The 8410-nt window shown below is 39.8% G+C and overlaps 1 protein-coding gene across 3 annotated transcripts in view; it reads right to left on the reverse strand.

The window, feature by feature from the left end:
• LOC107661644 (zinc finger protein GLIS2-like) overlaps positions 1 to 8218 on the reverse strand; it is a 41624-nt gene extending 33406 nt beyond the window's left edge. For 2 of the 3 annotated variants that reach the window (XM_016451314.1, XM_016451311.1), the window contains exon 1: positions 7518 to 8218. The gene's annotated coding sequence lies outside the window, so the exon portion shown is untranslated. The remainder of the gene's footprint in view (positions 1 to 7517) is intronic. The other variant, XM_016451312.1, reaches the window with a different exon arrangement.
• Positions 8219 to 8410: the final 192 nt, after the last annotated feature.

Genomic DNA, 8410 nt, shown 5'->3' on the forward strand with positions numbered 1-8410 from the left:
TCTTTCCCTTTCAGACACCTGCACACACACACACACTTTTCTCTCTGCCTCTGTTCTTCTTTCCGTCTGTGTCTCTGCCAACCTCACTGTGTGCCTGTGTTCTCTCGTTCCCCTCGCATGGGGCACCTGTTTTCTCAAAGCGAGACCGCCCTCCCCTTAATACTCGCCCCCCCTCCGCGGCCTGGCAGCCAGACAAGGTCAACATGACAGGATTTCCCCCCTCCTTCCCTCTTTCTCTCCCTGCGTTTCTTTGACTCCGCTCAGCTGAGCAGCAGGCTCCTCCCAAACACGAAGGGCCTTTCATCTTCTGTCTCCGTCAGAGAGAGCAAACAAGGGACAGAGCCATAGAGAGACAGGAGGAGCATGTACCTGGAGAGCTACTAAATCTATAGAGCTTCATCTCGGTGTGGGAGGTGGAGTGATAGTTTGGAGTGTAAAACAACAAATAATGCAGCGCAGGTGTTTGTAGTCAGATGTACATTTCAGAGGCAATCAGCTACAATTAGAGGCACATGTCTATATACGCTATATCTGATGTTGCATTTATAGAATACACATAACATTTGCATAAAAGAGATATACAGTTATACTAAAAATATATAATGCAGTGATTTTATTGCACTTTTTTATTTGGCCATTACGTTTTCTTGAAGACATAAGACTAGGTCCATGACCCTTCCTTCATTTTAGGACTGAAACATTTTAATAGAGTTTATGATTTAGTGAAATAAGCAGCAAGTTGGATTCATTCCTGTCAATCACTTCAAACTGATTGATTCAATGAATCAACTTGACTTTGATTCGATTCATTTGCATTAAAACATTTTTTTTTTAAATTTCACAGGTTTTAAATTTTTCATTAAAATATAAGTTGCTAAATATTTGTTTAATATTTTTGTTGTTTTGTTGGTGCATATAATGAACGTTGAAAATAAAACATCTTGGTGTTCACGTTTAATTATCTTTAGATGGATTTTTAGACTAGATATTTTACTTTTTTTATTTCTTAATACATACAGTAAACATGAGTAAATTAATAACACATATTGATAATAATCAAATGGCTGAAAATATCAACATATCAACATTTATTTTTGAGTGATACACTACAGTTCAAAAGTGAGATTGTTTTGATGTTTATTAAAAAAATCTTTTATGCTCACCAAGGCTGCATTTATTTGACCAAAAATACAGTAAAAACAGTAATATTGTGAAATATTACAATTTTAAATAACTGTTCTCTGTTTCGTTATAAAAATATAATGAATTTTTTTTTATGCAAAGCTGAATTTTCAGCATCATTCCTCCAGTCTTCAGTGTCACATGATCCTTCAGAAATCGGTATAATATGCTGATGATTTGCTGCTCAAGAAACATTTCTTATTACATTTACATTTACATTTAGTCATTTTACAGACGCTTTTATCCAAAGCGACTTACAACTGGGGGATACATAAAGCGATTCTTCTTTAAGAGGTAAACAGATACAGGAAGTGCTTGTAATACCAAGTTTCTAGACATTGTTCAAATAAGTACAAGCTAGAAAGAGAAGGAATAAATAAAGAGAGAGAATTATTTTTTTTTGTTTTTTTATAATGATGATGATGAAGTCAAGTAGCTTCGAAAGAGATGAGTTTTCAGCTGTCGCTTGAAAATTGTCAGGGATTCAGCATTCCGGATAGGGGTGGGAAGATCGTTCCACCAGCCAGGAATGGTGAACGAGAATGTTCTGGAAAGTGATTTTGAGCCGTGGAGAAGCAGAGCCGTGACCTGGTGGAGAAGCAGACCCAGCTGAGAGAGCGGAGAGCCGCGCTGGAAACATCTGTACAAATAAACTTGACTTGACTTGACCTCTCTGTGATGGTACCACGAGGTACCATTATTATTATCAATGTTGGAAACAGTTGTGCCGCTTCATATTTTTGCGGAAACCGTGATTTTTAAGAGTTCTTTGATGAATTGAAACAGCGTTTATGTGAAATAGAAATCTTTTGTAACATTATAAATGTCTTGACTGTCACTTTTGATCAATTTAATGCCTCCTTGCTGAATAAAAGTATTCATTTCATTAAAAAAAAAAAAGTTTCCAAAACAAAACATCTTATACCACGGTACTTTCTTGTAAGGCTAAATTCCTCCTAAGCAATCAATAAAGTGTCTCTTTAGCTAATAAACTGTTGCACAAAAACAGCTGCAGTGAATGCATTGAAGCTTTTACATTGTTAATTCACACGGTTTTTCACCACAAAGCTATTAAAGGAAATACTCCTCTTGTTCATAGTAGAGTAGACTCTGACAGTGAGTTACAATTCACTGTAGAATTAACAAAAAGTACCAAAGATTCCTGGTCAACAGTCGCAGCCATGTGCCAAAGTTACCAGAGATACGAGAGCAGTGGGACAGGAGGACTGGGAAAGAGTCGTATCCTCTGATCACTATATAATGAGTCAGAACGCATGAACATTCGCTTCATCTTTCTTTCAAACTCAAGACGTGACGTACATCTCCACAGTAACTGCGGGGAACAGCGGATCATGGAAAGAAGGCGGCAGTCTCGGACTCTCACACACATTGACAGGAATTAATTTGCCCGGACACGGAGCCAAGCCCAGACTTGAGAGAGCCTTGTTTCTCTTTCTGAAATGCTTTACCTCCCTCCCTGCCCTCTTTCTCTTTTCATACGGCAGTCTTATTCGCTTACTGTGTTCCAGTCGCGTTATTGTGGCGGTACTGGAAGATCCAGGCTGTTGGCTTTGCAAGCAAATAATAATAAAAGCCAGCTGTGCTTCCAGTTTAACTGCTGAAGCCCTTGGCCCGTTACGATCCAGCGCGCTGCTTATTGCTAACAGCTTACAGTTGGAAAACAATGGTGGTGATGTGGCCCTGCGATTCATGTGGCAAAGACTTGAACCGTTCTCACGTTTCTTGAACTTAACCAGTGGTCGATTCGATCAATATGAGTTTTTCAATGGCTCGTGCCAATATACCATACCAGCCAAATTTGTATACACCTTTTCATTTTTTACTGGTACTTTTACTTTTTATCTTCCCCATCTTGGAATAATCGTAAAGTCGTCAAACTATGGAATACAAATGGAAATTTGAGTGACTACTATACATATTGAATTAAAACTCTCTTATATGTAATATACATAAAAAGCATTCATTGTTTTTTTATTATATATATATATATATATATATATATAGATATATATAGATATATAGAAAGACTTATAAACTCATTACATTTGACCTAAGAAATTATTTTGGGGTTTTTTTCTGTCAAATTTCCTCTCCTTTTGTTGCAGTGGTTGTAAGGAGAAAGTAAGTGGCTGAAAGACATAAAAGAAAACATAAAGTGGAAAGTGTGTGGACGCAGAACTCCGTCTGTGTTTATTCTGGAGGGCTTGCAGGCCTTTGGTGGCTCAGAGATGCAGGGACAAGTGGCGTGGACCATCCTCGGGTGTCTCGTGAAGGTGCCGAGGGGGGAGAGAGAGAGAGAGCGAGGGCGAGGGACCGGGCTCTGCGTAGCAGGGAGGACGTGAGCGAAACGTTCCAAGAGGAAATGGTGAGGCCACGCTGTGATTAGTGGTTGCAGTTTAACTGCAGAAAAATGCACGGTCCAAGCCCAGCGAGAGAGGGTGGTTTCACTGGTTTCACTGAGCCCATGTGACTCTGCACTCCTATCAGCCCTGACCAGAGTTTGTTTGCGCAGCTCTTTTCTGCACAACTGTCTTTAAAACAGCGTTTTGTGGCATTTGAAGCATTTAAACAAAACGACTTTTACAGAACTACAATAAACAGTCACATTTATGTATTTAGCAGATGCTTTTATCCAAACAGAGGAACAAAAGCCACGTGTCAAAGAGCCAACAATATTCGTAATATATAATGCCTTTATTAGACAACTTTTCATCCTACACTCTTAAAAATTAAGGTTCCGCAAAGGACTTTTTCCACTATAAAGAACCTTTTGTGCATTTAAAAGTTTCCATGGATGTTAAAGGTTCTTCATGGAACCATTGATGCCAAAAAAGAACCTTTATATTTAAGAGTGTAGAAATCTGAATCTTACTGGAATCTCTGATCGTTTCAGTGTGGAATTCCACGTTCCAGGACTCTTCCTCCGGTCTTTGTTAAATTCCCAGCCGCACTGACCTCCCCAGACCCTCTTCCCACCTTTTAGCAAATGCTAAACATTTATTCCAAGAGGATGTCAGCTGTCCCTGTCCTGAAGTAATGCAGAAGGCCGTCTGAAATTCCCATCACCGAGACCATCTCATACTCTCAATACTCTCGATTCCATTGCCGAACCCTCCTGAGGTTGTAAATCTAGCCCACGTCGGAGGATCACGGGTGTCAGTGCGAAGGCTGAATGCCCTGTATGGGTTGCAGCCTCTAAATACCTTAAGGGTTGTTTAATTGTGGCTTCACAAAAAAACCATAAAGCAAATTACTTGGTACTACTAGATATTTAACAACCAACAGAGACACCCAAGAATGCACTTTTGGTGCGCAGACTAGCAATTACGAACAGAAAATGGCACAAATAAAAAGTAACAGTTCACTCAAATTTAAATTCTGCCATTATTTACTCACGCCTTTCCAAATCTGTTTTCAGAAGATGTTATCAATAGTTCTATTCATCGTAATGGTGAAAGTCCGAAAAATGCTTGTGCATTATATTTCAAGTCATAACTTTTGTGAGGAACAGACTGAACAGATCAATTTAAGTTGAATCTGATTGACACTCAAAAATAAAGGTTCCAAAAGGTGGTTTTCACAGTGATGCCATAGAAGAACCATTTTGGGTTCCTCAAAGAACCTTTGTTTCCAATTATAAGGAACATTCTAAAAAATGCTGGGTTGTTTCAACCCAACTTTGGGTCAAATATGGACTAACCCAACTTCTGGGTTAAAAATTTAATGTAAAAATTTAACCCAACGGTTGGGTTTGTCCATATTTGACCCAAAGTTGGGTTGAAACAACCCAGCATTTTTTAGAGTGAACCTTTTGTGGAATGGGATGGTTCCATATATAGAGGTTCTTTATTGGCATTGATGGTTCCATGAAGAACCTTTAACATTCATGAAACCTTTCCATTCCACAGAAGGTTCTTTATAGTGGAAAAAAGTTCTTAAGATAATTAAAATGCTCTTTACACTATAAAAAAGGTTATTTTCAAAAACATTTCACTGAAAGTTTATTTAGGGGACCCAAAATGGTTCTTCCATGGCATTGCTGCAAAATAAGACACGTTGCACATTTTGGAACCTTTATTTTTAAGAATGTGGATATTAAAATTTCTTCATGGAACCATCCATGCCAATTAAACAGCTTTTTATTTTTAAGAGTGTGTGTGCACCAAGTTTGACATCAATGGTGTTTCTGGTTCTCAAGTGTCTCATTATTGACATCCAACCTGGCATGACACTTTTTGATTGTTTCAATTAAATGTGTGACTGAAAATGAAAATTCTGTCATCATTTACCCTCATGTCATTCCAAACCTGTATGACCTGGAACACAAAGATATTTGGAGTCAAAAACCCACTGGACTCTATTGACTTTTATTGTATGCACTCTTAAAAATAAAGGAACCAAAAGCAGTGTTGCCATAGAGGATCCAGCTCTTAAAAAAAAACATTTCTTTCTTAGTTTGAAGAACATTTGAATTATCCGAAGAACCTTTTTCTACTAAAAAGAAACTTCTGATCAATGGAAAGATTCCACGAATGTTAAGGGTTCTTTTTGGAACCATATAGATGCCAATAAAAAACAATTAGTGTTCAAAAAAGTGTGAACAAAACAAGGCTAACTTGAGAATGAGTAAATGATGACAGAATTGTCTTTTTTGTGTGAACTATGCTTTTAAATATCGGTCTATTTCTCGCACAAAGTTGTCTTGAGAAGGTTTTGCATATAGTGCACCAATTTTATGGAGCTTTTTTGGAGTTTTATAGACCCAGCGTTTGATCATGGAGCTGGCGTTCCACCGATTCATGAGTAAAACTCTCCCAAACATCTTCAAACGCTAACCAAACCAAGCACTCCTTTTGGTCTTTTGTCAAATGTTGTGTTTAGGCCTTGCAGCCTGCACACATAAGAACGTGTCCTAAGCCTCGCGTATTCTCTCTGTTTGGCCCCACGTTTGAGTAAAGACCAGGCCGGGGCCCCTCTTTACTCACTGAGCATTAGAGAGCGTAATGGGCATGAATTCACAGAAGCGCTTCAGGGTGGGTCATATTTGGCAAACCATTCTGAGCATCGAGAGGAACAAGCGGTATATTCACAGGCCAGACCCCTCACAAAAGTACGCCAAAGCCTCGGCGTGCCAAGATCTCAGATTTCTGCAATGTTCAGCTCTGCTTTAGCTTACGGAGCTTCACTTCATATGTGAGCCAGAAGCCTTTCTTTCCAGTATGTCTCTGAGCACTTCGTGAAACAGGCGGTCCTATCGCAGAGCTGCTGGTTTCGCGCGCCAGCACGCACAGCTGGAGGAGAGCATACGGTGAAGTGAGGACTCAACGGCAATAATATGAGATGTTTGCACAGCGGCATAAGGCAGAAAGCTGTGCACATACACGCATTGCTTTCTGTCAGTTTAAAGGCCTGGATTTCACCAAGGAATGACATCTGGCCAGTTCGGGTCACTTTAGGTGCATCTCAATGCAATTTCAACAGTGGTTTCATCAATGCATGCATTTCTAAACAAAAAAGCACAACATGAAGAGGTCAAATGTCATGCAAACCATTGGACAAACTACACCAGTTTGGGCTTCAATGAAGGCAATCACCTCTCAAATGCAAACCAGGCTCAATTAATAAATCAACCCCATGCACAAGCTTTATTCAAGAGCGTTTTTGTCCGAGATGCCCCTCTCGCAGTTGGTTAACTGTGTCCTGGCAGGCATCTTCTTTATCAATGGCCCCATGTGTAGCAGCCAATGAGGATTGGCTCTGTTCCAAACCACATCTCAATGTGCTCACAATTAAGCACAGGGACACTGGAATCGCCTAATTGGATGATGACTGCTTTATGTCCAGGCCTCAGCCTCTATGGACAATAACAGTAACTTTGCCAGAATGCATCATATTTGGATGCAATATTTCAGTTTTTTTCGCATGCATCCTTTCCCATATGAAGCATTTTATTTGCATCCTGCCCCATATGAAGTATTTCTAGTCTAGAATATGAAAACGACAACCAACTCATCACATAATGCTAGATTTACTAGGTGCTTCCAGACATTCTGTCTGCTATTTAAGTGCATTAGTGGAAGCACCGTTTCTCATTCTTTGGAGGCACTACAGGCATCAACTCCTAAGAAATCACACAGACCGGGGGCATAAACCAAGAACACGCTCTTGGAAAATAGGTCAGGGTCTTTCTGCTACCCTGAGTGACCGTGCTCAGGGGACAAAACTAAATATGCACGCTTATATTGGCACGGCAATGCACTGGAGATCAATGATGCAAGGTTACAGTGCCATCTGAGTTCATTAGACTAGCTTACCTTCTGTAAAACCTCCTGGATGTGTTATGGCCCAGTGCTGGTCTCCACCTTAAACTTTCCAAGGGGGATGTTTGCTCCAATTCCTTTGGATCGCAAAATAGGGAGTCAGTTTTTAAGGGAGGCCCGGCAGATTATTTAAAGGGACCTTTAAGACACTGTCACCAGTGGCTGAATAACCTACTGCTGTCTGAAAGCATCAGACCGTTGTCTGGACACGCATGACAGTGCTCGAGAAAGCAGAAAACTCAAGACATGCGAGGATAAAAAAAAAAAAAGGCGTCAATCCAGAGTGAATGCGACGGATTTAATAGTTTATGTCAGTTTCAGGCCATGAGGATATTCTCATGAAGAAGAAACCAGTTAAATGCATGTGTGTGAACACAGTGTCCGTACTGTTATTATCGACTCTGGAATGACTGCTTAAGAATGATGCGCTACAAAAACAAACAAAAACCGATCGGAGTGATCGTTGTCTTGGCATCAAGGTGCATCGCTTGCTGGCGGCGCTGGTCCAGAGGGGTTTTTAATGGGTGGTCGTGCGCAAAAGGCGATGGAGAGGAGACGTCCCCCTTTTTCAGCTTCGTGTCCGGATGGTGTGTCCGTGTCGAGTTTGCGATTTCCTCAGGTCGTTTCCAGTCCTGGGGTCTTAATGTTGTCCTTGGAGACAGTGTGTGGTGAGGTGGGTCTCCAGCACCCCGGACGCGAGCAATATAAAATATAATATAATATAATATTATGTTTTATAAATTAATTAAAATCAGTACTTGCAATATGTTTCTTTATTGGTGTATTACATCATGTATAATTATGTTATAGATATGTATCATTTATATCATATATTTTGATCATATAAATTAATTAAACGTAATTAAATATTTTAATTATAATAATAG

Source organism: Sinocyclocheilus anshuiensis, unplaced genomic scaffold (genome assembly GCF_001515605.1).
Source record: "Sinocyclocheilus anshuiensis isolate Anshui unplaced genomic scaffold, SAMN03320099.WGS_v1.1 scaffold207, whole genome shotgun sequence".
Lineage (NCBI taxonomy): Eukaryota > Metazoa > Chordata > Actinopteri > Cypriniformes > Cyprinidae > Sinocyclocheilus > Sinocyclocheilus anshuiensis.